Below are 17,112 nucleotides of genomic sequence, written 5' to 3'. Positions count from 1 at the left end.
TGTGAACAGACAGCAAGACCGTGGCCATCTGCAATTCAAGGAAAGAGGCCTCAAAAGAAATCGACCTGGTTCACATCCTGATCTCAGACTTCCAAACTCTAAAATGGTTAGAAAACAAACCTCCGTTGTTTAAGCAACCCAGTGTGTGGTATTTTCTATGGCAGCCATAGCAGACTAATATACTGCATCATTTGAGTAAAAACAAATAATTTATTTCAAATGGAATGAACTTTCACATCTTCACTAATAAATTGTATTCAGGCTGATTATGCTGGAGGTTCAGATTTCCTGGCTTTTCATTTCAGAACTTGTAAGCTTTCAGCTAGCCACAGAACAAATCATAACTGCTGTTATGGAAAGTCATAACCTATAAGTCAAATGTCAAGGGGATTGAAACTTTAGAGCACAATGAAGAGAAACTAGGTGAGAACAGTTTATCAGAACAAAACTTACATAATATAAAGTGTTTTATTTTTACTCTTTTAGCCTAACTTATAATCAAAACAGCATTTTTCTTTTTTGGTTTTAGGATGGTGTTAATGTGTCTAAAATCAGGGTTTGATATCTTGGTCTGCCAATTGGTTTCTTCTTCAATGGCTTTAGACTGAGGCAGAAAGATGATAAGGTGTGTGCATCAGTATGTGTATTTGTAGGTCAGGAAAGGGTACAAAGAAAGGGTAGAAAGAAGAGGGCTATAGATGGCTCAGTACAAATCTATTATCATCACTGGAAACTAAACTTAAAGGACCCCCAACAAGATAGTGGTGGTAGTGGAATGGATTTTCTCTGCTGGAAGCTAGTGTTACTGACACCTTAGCGGGACAATCAGACCTCAGAGTGGCTGACTAATTTCATTCAGAATAATTCCGCAAAAACAGAATCTCATGAACTTGGAACTGGAGGGAAACTTAGAAGCCGTCTGGTGCACATGTGATTTTATGTATTTCTATTCTGTATTAAATTTATTTCTAGTCTAATCTTTATTATCTCTTTTCTTCTGCTAACTTTGGGATTAGTTTGTTTTTGTTCTAATTCCTTGAGGTGTAAAGATCATTGTTTAAGATCTTTCTCGATGTAGGAATTTATCATGATAAACTTCCATGTTAGTACTGTTTTTGCTGTATCCCATAAATTTTGATATGTTGTTTTCATTTTCATTTGTTTCAAAATTATCATAAAGGTCATATATGAAAAATCCACAGCTAACATGATATTCAATGGTGAAAATCTTAAAAATTTTCCTTCAAGATCAGGAACAAAGTAAGGATGCCCACTCTTATCATTTCTGTTAAAGTCCTAGCCAAAGCAATTAGGCAAAAAATAAATATAAATAAAAGGTATCCAAATTGGAAAGGAAGAAGTAAAATTATGTTTTTAGATGACATGATCATATATGTAGAAAACTAAAGAATACATGAACGCACAAAAAACCCTGTTAGATAAAACACACACATTCAGTAAAGTTGCAGGATATAAAATGAACATACAAAAATCAGTTATTTTTCTGCAGACTTACAAGCTACCTGAAAAGGAAATAATGAAAATAATCCCATTTCCAATAGCTCAAGAACAAAATTCTTAGCAATAAACAAACAAGGAGGTGAAAGACTTTTATGCTGAAAACTATGAAACATTGATGAAAAAACTAAAGAAGACACAAATAAATGGAAAGTTATCCTATGTTCATAGATTGGAAGACTTAATATTGATAAAATGTCTGTACTACCCAAAGGAATCTACAGATTCAATGCAATCGATGTCGAAATCTCAATGTTATTTCTTTTTACAGGAATAGGAAAAAAAATCCTAAAATTCATATGGAACCACAAGGACTCCAAACAGGCAAAGTAATTTTGAGAAAGAAGAACAAAGATGAAAGCATCATATTTCCTAATTTCAAAAAATATTACAGTCTACAGCCATACCACCTTGAACATGCCCAATCTTATCTGATCTTGGAAGCTAAGCAGGGTTAGGCCTGGTTAGTACTTCGATGGGAGACCACCTTGGAATACCAGGTGCTGTAGGCATTAAAAAATATATTACAAAGCTATAATGATTTAAATGTTATCGTACTGGCATGAAAACAGGAATATACACTAATGGGATAGAACAGAAAGCTCAGAAATAAACCCATGTATATATGGTCAACTTATCTTTGACAAGGGTGCTAAGAATACACAATGGGGAAAGGAGAGTCTCTCCAATAAATGGTACTGTAAAACTGGATGTTCACATGCAGAAGAATGAAATTGGACCCTTATATCATACACAAAGATCAACCGAAAATGGATTAAAGACTTAAACATAAGACCTGAAACTGTAAAACTCCTAGAAGAAAACATAGGGACAAAGCTTCATGACATTGATCTAAAGCAATGCTTTCTTGGATATGATACCAAAGGCATAAGCATCAAAAGCAAAAATAGATAAATGGGACTACATCAGGTTAAATGGCTCTGCACAGGAAAGGAAACAACGGAGTGAAACACAACATACAAAATGGGCCGAAGTATTTGCAAATCATGTTATTTATAAAGGATTAACATTCATGACACATAAGGAACTCTTACAATGCAATAGCAAAAACACAACCCAATTTTAAAATGGGTAAAGGAGGGTGAGAGGTGGTAGGTAGGGTAAAAGGGGTCAAATATGTGGTGAAAGAAAGAAATCTAAGTATGGGCGGTGAACACACAATGCAATATATATGCCTTACTGTTGAACTGTATACCTGAAACTTACTAGATTTTATTAACCAATATCACCATAAAAAATAAATGAAAAAATAACAAAAAAAAAGAAAAAAGAAAAGAAAACGAGAGGCATATTAAAAAAATAAAATGGGCAAAAGACTCGAACAGACATTTCTCTAAAGAAATACAAATGACCAACAAAATGGAAAGATGCTCAACACAGCTAATCATCAGGGAAATGCAGATCAAAACCATATTAAGATGTCATCTCACACCTGCTAAGATGGCTATATTAGAAAAAAAAAACATGAGGTAATAAGCGTTGACAAGAATATGGAGAAACTGGAACCCTGTACACTGTTGGTGGGCATGTAAAATGGTACAGACACTATGGAGAACAGTATGGTGGTTCCTCAAAAAATTAAAAATAGAGTTACCATATGACCCAGCAATCCCACTTGTGGGTGTATATCCAGAATTGAAATCACAATCTTGAAGAGATAGCTGTACTTCCATTGTCATTGTAATATTACAATAGCCAAAGTGTGAAAACAACCTAAATATCCATCAATAGATAAATGTATAAGAAAACTGTGAAATATAGATTAAATGGAATAATATTCCATTTAAGAAAAGAAATCCTGTCACACGGAACATCATGAATGAACCTGGGGGACAGTATATGAAGTGAAATAAGCCAGTTACAGAAGGACAAATACTGCATGATTCCACTTATACGAGGTATCTAAAATAGTCAAACTCATAGAATCAGAAAGTGGCATGTTGTTTTCCAGTGGCTAGTGGGAGGGGGACAATGGGGAGTTGCTTTCCAATGGGTATAAAATTTCAGTTATATAAGATAATTAAGTTCTAGTGATCTGCTGTGAAACATGATGCCTACGGATAACAATACTGCATTAAAAATTTAAGAGGGTAGATCTCCTATTAAATGTTCTGAACCACAATTTAAAGAAACAAGTAAGTAGCCAAAAATACATAGTAAAAAAGTATTATAGAAGTATGTTGAACTGTTAATGATATATATATGTGTATATATATATATAATGTTATATGTATATATGCACATAATGCTAAATAATATCTATATATTACTGCTCCAGATTTTGTGATGTTTTGGTGTCAGCTTCTGAAAATTTGTAATTTTTTGTACTTTCTCCTTCTAAATAAATATTCACTTTTGTACACCCAAAAGTTTGTAGTCTAATTGAGGAAGTCAGACATGTAAAGAAATGATTCGATAAAGATTTTACAGGTGCTAAGATGGAAGTTTGTCTAGAGTGCAGTAGAGGTCCAGATGACAAGGGAGTGGTCAGGAAAAGCTTCAACTTGGAAACACTACTTGCTCAGAGCCTTTATGGGGTAGGATAGTTGGGTGGAGAAGGGCATTCTAATTAAAAAGAGGATTATGTGCCATGGCATGGATGCATGAAATAACATGGTTCAGCTAGGAAACTGTAATTCAATGTGTCTAGAGAATACAAAGGGAATATTCCATAGATGTATCTGGAAGGTTAGGCAGGGACCAGATAACTGAAGGCTTTGGGTGCCATATAAAGACTACATTTTTATTACTTAAGCAATGGGAGTCATGAAAGCATTTTAAGCAGGAATAACATGATTCCCCCCACAATGACAGTTGAAAAGATGTTTTAGAGAGGCAGATTAGACTGTAGGCAGGGAAAAAGTTAATCTTGATGAACTAAGAAACTCTGAAATCAGGCAGCAACAGTAAGTATGAGAGTAGAGCATCAACTCAAGATGCTTTAGAGAAAAGACTGATAGGACTTGTTTCCTGATTGAATTAAGTGAGTCAGAGAAAGGGAAGAGCTAAGATTGACTCTTGGGTTTCTGGGTTAGATATATAGCTTCTGAATCAAAAAGATTTCAAAAGATAACAGGAGCTCAAGCCTTTCATACTCCTTTGGACCTCGTAAAAGGGTAAAAAGTACCTTCTGAAGTAGATCAACTTTACTAACAAGCTACAGCAGCTCTGTAAATTGTTATCTTGTCCTTCAGAATATAAGGCCACATCCATATGTGTGGAACCAACAGACCAAGGCACCAACCATCTGTTTTCTAGGATTATCTAAACAACCAATGGGACTCATGACATGATGTGTTCAGCCACAGCAATTAATATTGATTATAAAGATGGCAAAAATGAGCAGTCTGGCCATGACTGTCATGGATCAGTATGCAGGTCAAGTATAGATATGGCCTCAATCACACCCTCACATCATTAGGCATTATCCACTGCAAATTATGAACACATTTACAAACAAGGGATGAAAAACACATACTATTTAAAGTTGTGTAATGTCCCAGTAGATCTGTCTACATATAATATTTATTTTCACATTGGCTGTCTCTTTAAGAAACGAACTTTGTGGCATTCCTTACCAGTTATCACCAACAGTTGTCTCTACAAAGGTCAAAGTGTTGCTACAACTACCTAATTATTCATTCATTTCTTCAGTGCTAGAAAAGTCCCAAAAGAAAAGTCCCTAACATCAAGGAATCTCAGCTAGCTTGTAAAAGAAGACACCTACTGGTGGAAAGCTAAACAAAGACAGAGTTAAACAACAAAACAATGCTATGGTACCAGACAATCTGTATGTTAGGCATCAAGTAAGAGCTATAGATGGGAAGTACTAAGAGTTTACAGGAGGGAGAAATCCTTGTGGGCTTGAACGGTAACAGTAAGTTTCATGGAGAAGGTGGGAACTGCTGTGGGACTTCAATAATAGAAAAGATTTGGGCAGGAAGGGAGGATAGTATATGAAAATTTGATGCTATGAGTAAAGCACTGAGGAGTAAGTGGAATGAACATGATAAGTTTCAGAGACTATCATGCTTGGCTAGTCAACACACTATAAAAGCAATGACACATTGCCACTCCTTCGTATCACAAATATTTAAGATTTTTTAAAGTGTCAATAGGATGTTCAAAGGCTTAAATAAATTTAGCACTGTAAGTAGAAAATAATTCAATTCAAAGGCAAGATTCCCAAAGCTTTACATCATCATTGTTCACAGAGTAACTATGCCTTTGAAAAATGATTAGAAACAATTGCTGTTCTCCTCGATTTTCGGAACTCCACTACCAGAAAGGATGGAAATAATATGTCCAAATTTAGATGTCTATAAGTGAAGGTTAGTGTGTCTTCACATTTCACCAAGTTCCTAACATGTTTAAAGTACTTAGATGCAAAAGAAGGTGTGTGGGCCCTTTTCCCAGAAGGATGTACTAGTTCCATTTACTGTACATAAAATGACTTTTTCCAGCTAGCTGTGCATGCACATGTCACCTGTCCTTATTTTCCCAAAAGGCCAGAAAGGGGGAAAAAGACAAATTCAAAGAATGAGTAATGGAAGGGGAAAAAAGCACACACAGGATTTCATTATACAAACAGGAAATTTCTGTGTGTGTATGTGTATGTATGTGTCTGTGGGTGTGTATGTGTGGCCACATGCTTGCACTTTGTTTTATCTTTCATTGCCTCTTCTCTTTCTCTCTTACTCTCATATTCTCTCTTTTTGTTTTGCTTTCTTGAGCTCAATTCTACATATATACTTTGTGTGCATTATATCATGCTATATTACACTACACACATGTTAAAGAGAATATGAAAAGAATCTCTATCCTTCAGCGGATTATAAACTAAACCATACTTACCATTTAAACCACAATAAAATATAATAGATGAAATGCCAAAATGAGTGCCACTGACAAAATGAAATAGGAAGAGAGTTCAACAGTCCTTTAGAGGAAGGTAAAATTACTGTGGACTGGGAGTCGCATATGATAGCTTCACCAAAGCAAGATTTCAGCATCTAGATTCTAGAGCTAGATTCAGGGGTCCTCATTCTCAGTTGTGCCTAAGGATTATACATGAAACATTTGTTAAAATGCATATTGCTGTTGTCCATCGCCAGAAAGTTTAACTCAGTAAGTCCAGAGCAGGGCTCGGAACTCTGCATATTTAACAATTCCAGATTATTCCAACACAGAAGTTTCTCAGAATATACTTTGTAAAACACTGAGTAACAGCATGGAGAATAAATAGGATACAACTGGGATTCCATGAAGGACAGTAGAAAGTAAGTGAGGTTGCTGGGAGCAAAGTAATAGGAGGAATGGCAGCAAATAAAGTTTAAAAAAAGGCAGTGGGAAGAAAAATTATGAAGTATCTTAACTGTCATGCCAGAAACTCTACATGTGACCCTATAAATGGTGTAGAGCTAGTGATGATTTATTTATGAGGACCTTTCAGTAAAAGGAATTGACTACACTGAATCACGCATTCTAACAGTAATGCCAACGCCAAAATAACAAGTACTGGACTACAGACTCCCAAAGGCTTGCCAGTAGATCAATGCATAATCACAATCAAATTTCAACTGGCCTGAGGTAAAATGAAAATAAGACAATGTGGCGATACTTTTGTGAGGCTACAATTCACTTTTTTAATATTAAAATGTTCTTTTATATTTAACTAAATATCCTTTGCAAAATAAAAAGTAGGCAACTGAGCATATGACAAGATGTTCGACATCATTAGCCATTAGAAAAATATAAAATAAAATCACTATGAATATACAACCACAAGTTTATTAGAATGGCGAAAAATTTTTAAAAAATAATGACAATACCAAGTGGTGACAAGAATGTAGACAAAATGGTACTCTAATACATTACTTGTTGGGATGCAAACTGGCACAGCCACTGTAGAAAAGTTTGGCAGTTTCTCATAAATTAAAATATAAACTTATCTTATAACCTAGCAATTGTACTCCTAGGCATGTATCCCAGGGATATGAAAACTTACATTCACACAAAAACTTGTACCTGAATATTTAATCACCAAAACCTGGAAAGAACCCAAATGTCCTTCAATGTGTGAGTGGATAACAAACTGGTAATATCAAGACATATTACTCAGCAAAAATGGAATGAGCTATTGGTACAAGCAAAAAGTTAGATGAATATCAAAGGCATTATGCTGAATGAAAGAAGTCAGTCTAAAAGGCTACATGCTATATTTATGCATTTACATATATTTATATAATATTTTTGAAAAGACAAACTATAGTGACAAAACAGATCAGTGATTGGTAGAGAAAAGTAGAGAGAGGAGGGTATGACTACAAATAGGCACTGCAAAAGTTTTTTTAATTAAGTTTATTGGGGTAACATTGGTTAATACAATTATATAATTTTCAGGGATACATTATAATTTGACATCTGTATATTCTATTGCATTTATCATCCAAAGTCCAGTTTCCTTCATCTACCATATATTTGATCCCCTTTACCCACTTCACCCTCTCCCTGTCTCGACTGGTCCTCTTTACCCCGCTTCCATTCCCACATCCTCTATATTTGTCTTTGCTGCCCCATCTGCCTCATCTCCCCCACCTCCACCACCTCCCCCACCTCCTAGTAACCACTGGATCTATGGTCCTCTGGTGGCCACTTCAGTCCTGCTGGCCGGCATGTCCATTAGTTTCCTGTTGTTTGTCATTTGGTACGCCCCGAGGTTAAACATATCACATATAAGTGATATCATGTGATTTTCAACTTTTCCTGTCTGATTTATTTCGCTTAGCGTGATTATCTCAAGGTCCATCCATGTTGTCACAAATAGCAGTATTTCATCTCTTCTCATGGCTGAGTAATATTCCATTGTACATATGTACCACTGCTTCTTTAGCCAATCATCTATAGTAGGACATTTCGGTTGCTTCCATGTGCAAGAGAGTTTTTTGAGTGATAGAACTGTTCTGTATCCTGACTATGGTAGTAGTTGAATGAATCTATACATGTATTAAAACTCATTGAATGGTACAACTCTGCTAAGTAAGTAAATTTTACTGTATGTTAATTTAAATTTTAAATAGTAGGCATTCATTTATCAGTTCCCCAAATATTTTGGAAACCATGCTTGTCCAATGTCTGGTACATCTAGCATAGGCTACTGACAGGCAGGTGTCCTTAAGAATCTTGTTCAGTGGTGCTAGAAAGGGACTTGCTTTACATCTATCTTGGATATCTTAATATGCACCAATAATTCTTATCACAACCCTGGGTTCCACTTCATTTTCCAAATTCCATACACATGACTAATTCTACACAGTGATTGTCATCTCAATCAGTTGTTCAAAAGCACCCAGTCCTCTACTCTCATTAACATCTGAACAAGCTACTTAAATTTCCACCACTCTCACATACTCAAAATTGTGTGCTCTCTTCTTTCAATTTTGCAGTGAAGATTATCAGGTAAGAGTGAGAGAGCAACACAGCTTAGGGCTTGTAACTATGGGTTGCAAAGCACATCTTTTCCTGGAATCTGAAGAGACCAAGATTTCCTTTCAGTATTTCTCAGGAATTAGACAAATGTTTCTGAGGATTTCCCAGGGCCCAGAATCTCCCAAATATTCCTGGGAGTTACATATTTGGTAATACGATAACAAACCTACATTCCTTCTCAATACAAACAAGTCAAGTGGGTGGGGGGATAGATGCATTTTTATGGTGTTTTCTAACACAGGCAGTCCCTTCTCAACAATTTTTTTTTTCTTTTTGGTGACTGATGAAATTAATAACAAACAATATCACACAGAAAGTAGAACTTTCATGAGTTATATTTCCTTTTAGCCCTCTGTTTTAAAAAATAACTGTTTAAAAACTGTTACTTGAAAACTTTCCTTGAGCCTGGACACTGGTAAACCAGACCATGTTTGAATTTCACAAACACTGACTCCAGAATTAGTTATCTATTGTTGCTTCACCAATGACCCTAAAATTTAAGTGTCCTAAAACAATCAATATTTATTACCTTATACAGTTTCTGGGATCAGAAATTTAGGAGCAGCATAGATAAGTAGTTTTGGCCTTATGTCTCTCATAAGGTTGTAATCAAGATGTCAGCTGGGGCTGCACACATCTGAAGACTTAACTGGAGCTAGATGATTCTTCTAAGATGGTGCACCCATATGGCTATTGGCAGAAGACTTCAGCTATTTTCTGGCTATTTATAGGAAGCCTTAATCCTGGTCTCTCCATAGAATGCTTGAGTACCATCATGGCATGGTATCAGCTTCCTCCAGAACAAGTGTCCAAGAGGCAGCAAGGTGTAAGTCTCAATGTTTTTTATGATCTAGCCTTGAAAGTCATACTCCATCATTTCCACAATGCCCTACACAGATCTGCCCTATTCATGTGGTAAGGAACAACAAGGGCATGAAAATACTAAGATATTGGGATAATTAGGGGACATCTTAGAGACCGGCTATGACCACTCCACATCAAGGAAAGAATTTTATAACTTCTCAAGCTCATAGATTTTATCAAGGCCAAAGGCTAACCAATTAACCCTGGCAAAAGAAGGCTAACACAGAAATGATATCTAAGGTGGCTAATTGTTCTTTCCCATTAGAATGTCAAGTATGTGACAGATAAAGCCTTTTACAGGTAAGGCTGAAGCTATAATTAGGCTCTGGGAGACAAAGGCATGTCAAAAAGGAAAATGAAGAATAATATCCTGAAAATCCACAAATGAACAGAGACCAATTTCACTAATTTTCCAATTAGCCAAATGTATGAAAAATGTATCCAAGACTCAGACAGATCTCTGTGTTAAAAGACTATCACTAAAACCAACTGTAACAAAACTAGATGTGAAAAGTTATCCACAAACTACCATATAAGCAAAGTCTGTTTCAAATTAAAGAAGTAAAATGAAAATGTTTTTTCCTCTTCAATTGTGTTTGAACTAGAGCTACCCTAATATATGAACATAGTTGAATATGTCTGGATTTTCTAGAAGAACTATAGTTGAATCTATTCCGTATGCTATTTTATGAGTCCCATGAAAAGCCAAGTTTATGAGGTTACCAACTGGTGATAATTACTTATTTTCCTTTCCCTAATTTCCTTCTTCTCCACTCATCAAGACTTTAATTACACATTCCACAAGAATTAAATTTAAGCCTGAAGAGGAGAAACGTACTTATGCTAAGGTCACTCCTGGGAAACTAGAAGTGGAACTAGGATGTAGCGGATGTCAGTTATGTCAGGTGGCAATGGGAAAGAACTTATTCATTGCTCACTACTACAACAGGTTTCATCATCCTCATTTCATGCCATTTTTTATATAGGACTGAATGAATTGTGCTTGTGAGACTTTGGAGACAAAAGCAGATGTGGAGTGTTCTAAACAAATGTCTACAGAGGGAAAACATATGCAAGTAGTGGCCAATGTAGCAGAGATCCAACCAAAAACTATTGTGAGAAGGGGCCCTGCATTGTAAAATTTGTTTTGTCCAGTCTCAAAGGAATGGGCTTGTGACAATGCGGTAGACTGATAAAATTTTTCCAATGTACTTCAAGGCTGAGGTATAAGGGACAGACACACAACTTCTAAGAGTACTGGGTAGCTGTGCCAAAGCAGAGAAAACTCACCATGTTTGGGAGCATAACTCTGTACCAGAAATTCAAACGCCTTGATTTTTACTAGCAGATCAAGAGCAGCCTTAAAGAAGATCCTTTATTTCCCATCATTTATATAGGAGCTAATCTAAAGTCCGTTTGGATTTTTCAGAAGTCAAAAAATAGTGATCCCAATCAATAAGTGTTTTCAGAGTCTGTCTTCCAAAGACATGGGAATATTTGCGTTTCTCTTATCTTCTCCTAAATTTCCCAACTCAGTTGGGTTAAAATTGGTCCAGAGCTCTCTTCTTGATGCCTACAAACCATAAAGGTTACAAATTCACTCTAAACTACATTTCTTTCTCATTATATTTTTCTTCTCCCCTTCTCCTTTTTACGGGTGTTATCTCATTTATACTCTGCTTCATTCTTGAAAATCCTATTCCATATATATATGATACTTTACAGTTTACAAAGTACATCTATGAGGTAAGCAGGGCAAGTCCTATTATACTCATGTCACAGATAAAGCAACTGACTTACCCAGCTAATGCAGAGCAAAGTTGAAATGAAAAACATCTCATCTCTTAACTCTAAATCTAGTGTGCTTTCTACAGTACTGCACTGACTGAGAAATATTTTACATAATAAAATAAAAGGTATAGTAAATACCTCTCAAGATGGAAATGGCCAAATAGATAAGAATAAGGACAACCTATTAAAATTCAAGTCTCTGTAAAAGAGTAAAATTAGCAAATTTAGAGTGTTGAAGGATTGCTGCAGTGGTTTAATGGAGGTTGTATCTTAATTTTTTAGAGAAAAGTGTATCTTTTGTTAATTTATTTTTACCAAATGTAGTTCACTAATTCATAAGCTCCTTTAAGGCACTTTCTTCATTACATGTACCTTTGTATACCACACCTTATAATCCCTTGCCTTAAGCAAGATAAATGCTTAGTTAACAAGTTGTTCAAAGAAATGAATTCAGTGTATATAGTAGATGGTAAAAATAATTTTCTTTTTTCTCAAAGTCAGAAGCAGAATGACAAGACTGAAAGAGTCCTGTAGAAAAGCTATCTTTTCCATTACCTTCAGGTGGGACTACACTCAGCCTAGGCTAGACTAAAAATCAATCATCCAGATCCCTTGTTACTAAGAGCTCTCCTGGGTAGAAGATGCTGTAAACCCTGTTTGTCACAAATTGATTGCTTTTAAAACATTCATTTCCAAAAGTTTATTTCTATAATTCTATAATTTATAATTTACATTCTGTATTGCTTATTCAGCTTCAAAGTCTACAAAGTAGAATTATTCTGCCTGAAGAAGAAAATAAATTGCCTTAGTGCATCTCCAATAATTCTGTATCCCAGCTCTACCAACCCTTACCGATTTCTCCATATCCCTGAAGGCAAAAGTTGGAGCACAAACCTTGGCACTTTAACAAGGATTTTTGAAATTTTTGTTGCTGTTCTCTAGCACTATTCTCTATAGTAACAAGGCTAAACCACTGAATTTTTTTTTGTCAACTAGACTCTAGAAACATTGTTTTGTACATTCTTTTTTGACATTTTGCTCATTTCATTCATTCATCCATTCAACAAATATTTATTGGGATCTTACTATATGCCAGGCACTGTTCTATGTTCTGAAAACACAAAAGTAAACAAGATAAGCAGAGATCCTGCTTTCATTCTAGTAGGGGAATGACTGACAGACAATAAACTAGGAAATTAATTAAATACGATAATTTCTGCAAAGGAAATAAACAGAGAAAAGAATGGGTTAGGAAACCTCTCTTAGGAGTGATGTCTCTTGCCAGCCATGCATAAGCTTGTTGAAGAGTTTTCCTGGCAGAAGGAAGAGCATGTTCAAAGCTTGAATTAGGAAGACGCTTGGTGAGATTTAGAGAAAATATAAGAAGCCACTGTAGCTGGAGCACAGTTGAATTCAGAGCAGCATAGCATCATATGTAATTCTAGAGGTAGGAGGGAACTTATAATTAATGCCAGAGAGTAGCTATTGAAGAGTTTTAGGCAAGGGAATAATAAGTAAACACAGCAGAGTAAATGTCACCACATCTCCCTTATTTTCTCCAACACTTGTTAACATACTGTAGTAGAGTTTGGGAAATAATGGTAGAGAGAGTTGGTGGTCCATTCTAACTCAAATCTTTTTGGGCTCATAACCAATTTGTTCGCATATTGCTTCCTAACTCTAGCTGATAACGCCATTCTTAAACTAATTCACCATCTGACTATCTCCTCTTGATGTCAGAGTTGGCTTCCTCTCCCTACCCTCAACCTCCATCTCACACAGTTCTTCGTCAGTGGCAAATATTTGTGGATACTCTCTAAAAAGCAAGGGGGAAACTAACATAGATGGTCATGGAGAACATATATACAACTGAGTACAAAAGAGAATATTTTCAAAAAATAATATTATTCTTATTACTAGGCAAAGAAGTAAATACTGTGATATGACAAAGTTAAGGCCAAGCAGCCCAGTACTTTTAGACTGAGGTAGGCAAAAAGTGCATGACCTTTCCATCAATTAGTTCACTAAAGCCATGAGATAAAATGAGCATATGGGATTTTAAGAGCTTCCTGGATGAATGAAGGGAAGAGGCTAGGGTATTTAGGGTAGGAAGTTCCAAGCCCAAGTTATAGTTTTTGGAAAGTTTCAACTGTGGGTCTAGATTAAAAAGATGAAAGGGATAAATGTATTTCACTAAGAGGGGAGAATAGATGATGAATAGAAACAAAAGAAAAAAGGCAAGTCGGAAGTGGCCTGGTGAATGGCTTTGAAGCCATTTGGACCTAGTCTCTACAAACAAAATGTTACTTTTGGCTTATTTGTTACCATCCTATTGAAAACAGCTGGATAGAAATTCAACAATTCAATCAAATTTATATAGTCTCACTTAAAATATAGGCTATGAGATATCTCATTTAAAATATTGATTTGGTGGATTCATAAATTTATATTTTCTGTACCTATCATAATATGGCCCTGCACTAGAGATGGCTAGCCTCGGTTCACAGCATAGCCTCTCCCAGGTGTCTCCAAGCCCAGCAGATGACTTTGTAGCTCCTACAAGTAGCCCAGGGCCAGGCACAGGCAGCAGCTGACATTGGCCTGTACCACGGCCCCTCCCAAGAGGCCCAAGAACCAACACAACTGGTGGCTGGCTTCAGACCACACCAGAGCATCACCCAATTAGCTCCACAAACAACACTCAAAGGGTGGACTCAACTAGCACCAGAGCCCTGCTAAAGTGAATCCTGCTTTGTGAGGTCGGCACCACACAACAGCTCATCCACTGATGTCATGGCCAGTCCTCACAGCCAGTCAGCCTGAGGATCAATGCCATTCATTCACGTGCCAACAGCAATCAAGGCTAAACTACATATAACGGGAGGGCATACACAACCTGCACAAGGGACATCCCTAGAGCACCCAGCTCAGGTGACCAGGGAGATTTTACCACTGAGCCCCACAGGACACCTACTACATAAGGACACTCTGCCAAGACTGGGAGATGAAGCGAATCTACCTGATACAAAGAAACAAACATAGGGAAGCAGCCAAAATGAGGATACGAAGAAACATGTACCAAATGAAAAAAATAGAACAAAACTCCAGAAAAAAATCTAAATAAAATAGAGGTAAGCAATCTATCAAATAGAGAGTTCAAAAACACTGGTTATAAAAAGACTCAATGAGCTTAGGGTAAGAATAGATGAACTCAGTGAGAACTTACACAAAGACATAGAAACCATTAAAAAATATTCAGAAATGAAGAATATAATAATTGTAATGAAGAATAATTAGATGAAATCAACAGCAGATTAGATGACGCAGAGGACAGAATTTGCTATTTGGAAGACAATGCAGCAGAAAACAATCCAAACAGCAAAAAGAAAACACAATCCCCACCCAAATGAGGATAATTTAAGGGACTTCTAGGACATCATCAAGCATAACAACATTCACATCATAGGGGTATCAGAAGGAGAAGAGAGAGAACAAGGGATTGAAAACCTATTTGAAGAAATAATGACTGAAAATTTCCCTAATCTGGTTAAGGAAATAGACATACAAGTCCAGGAAGCACAGAGAGTCTCAAACAAGATGAACCCAAAGAGGTCCACTCTAAGACACATCATCATTAAAATGCTAAAGGTTAAAGACAAAGAGAGAATCTTAAAAGCAGCAAGAGAAAAGCAGTTAGTTACCTACAAGGGAGCTCCCATAAGACTGAGAGCTGATTTCTCAAAATAAACTTTGCAAGCCAGAGGGATTGGCATGAAATATTTAAAGTGATGAAAAGCAAAGACTTATAACCAAGATTACTCTGCCCAGCAAGGCTAACATTTTGAATTGAATGAGAGATAAAGAGCTTCCCAGAAAAGAAAAAGCTGAACAGAATTACAAGAAATGTTGAAAGGACTTCTTTAAGAAGAAGAGAAAAAAAAAGATAAAAAATATAAATAATAAAAAAGCAATACCTTATACCTATCAATAATTAATTTAAATGTAAATAGATTAAGTGCTTCAATGAAAAGACATAGGATGACTGGATTGATAAGAACAAGACCCATACATATGCTGCCTACAAGAGACTCACTTCAGATCAAAAGACACACAGACTGAAAGTAGAGAGATGTAAAAAGATATTTAGTACAAATAGAAATTAGAAAAAAAAGCTAGGGTAACAATACTTATATCAGACAAAATAGACTTTAAAATAAAGTCTATAACAAAAGACAAATAAGGATATTTCATAATGATAAAGGGATCAATCTAACAAGAAGATGTAACTCTTGTAAACAAGAAAGCACCCAGTGTAAGAGCATCTAAATATATAAAGCAAATATTGACGAACGTAAAGGGAGAGATCAATAGTAACACTGTCATAGTAGGGAACTTTAACATTTCATTGACATCAATGGAAAGACCACCCAGACAGAAAATCAACAAGGAAACATCAACTCTAAATGACACATTAAGTCAGATGGATATAATTCATATTTTTAGAACATTTCAATCCAAAGCAGCAGAATATATATTCTTTTCAAGGGCACATGAAATATTTTCCATGATAGACCACATGTTAGGCCATAAAACAAGTCTTTAAGAAGATTGAAATCATATCAAGCATCTATGTTCACAATGGTATGAAACTAGAAAGCAATTACAAGAAGAAAACTGAAAAACACACAAACACACAGAGACTAAGCAACATGCCTCTAAACAATGAATGGGTTAAAAATGAGATCAAGAAAGAAATTAATAGATATCAAATTAAATAGATATAGATATCAAATTAAAATGAAAACCAACAACCCTGAAATCTGTAGAAAATAGCCAAGGCACTTCTAAGAGGGAAATTCCTAGCAATATAGGCCTACATTGAAAAACAAGAAAAATCTCAAATAAACAATCCATCTTTACACTAAAAGTAACCAGGAAAAAAAGAGTAAACAAAGCCCAAAGTGAGTAGAAGAAAGGAAATAATAAAGATCAGAGCAGAAAAAAACACAATAGGGGGGTAAAAACAATAGAAATCATCAATGAAACCAAGAGCTGCTCATTGAAAAGATAAATTAATAAGCCTTTAACCAGACTCGCCAAAAAAAAATGAGAGATGACCCAAATAAACAAAATCAAAATGAAGAAAAGTAAAAACAAATATACAAAAGACTATAAAAACACACTATAAACAATTCTATTCCAAAAAAATTAGACAACTTGGAAGAAATTGATAAATTCCTAGAAATACACAATCTTCAAAGACTGAATCAAGATGAAACAGAAAATCTTAATAAACCAATAACTATTAACAAAATCAAATCAGTAATCATATATCTCCCAACAAACAAAAGTCCTGGACCAAATGACTTCTCAGGGAAATTTTACCAAACATTCAAAGAAAAATTAACAACTATCTTTCTCAAAATATTC

At 35.6% G+C, this 17,112-nt stretch overlaps 1 protein-coding gene and 1 non-coding gene across 14 annotated transcripts in view; one reads left to right on the top strand and one right to left on the bottom strand.

Moving 5' to 3' along the window:
* The window catches only part of EDA (ectodysplasin A), a 274,580-nt gene that overhangs the window by 111,335 nt on the left and 146,133 nt on the right, over nt 1-17,112 (bottom strand). The window lies entirely within an intron of this gene.
* On the top strand, nt 1,912-2,030 carry LOC120583632 (5S ribosomal RNA). The gene has a single exon (XR_005647836.1). It is a non-coding gene; the product is annotated as a 5S ribosomal RNA (ribosomal RNA).

The sequence above is a fragment of the Pteropus medius genome, unplaced genomic scaffold, assembly GCF_902729225.1.
Source record: "Pteropus medius unplaced genomic scaffold, Ma_sr-lr_union100, whole genome shotgun sequence".
Taxonomy (NCBI): Eukaryota; Metazoa; Chordata; class Mammalia; order Chiroptera; family Pteropodidae; genus Pteropus; species Pteropus medius.
This window is presented reverse-complemented; position numbering and strand designations above follow the sequence as displayed.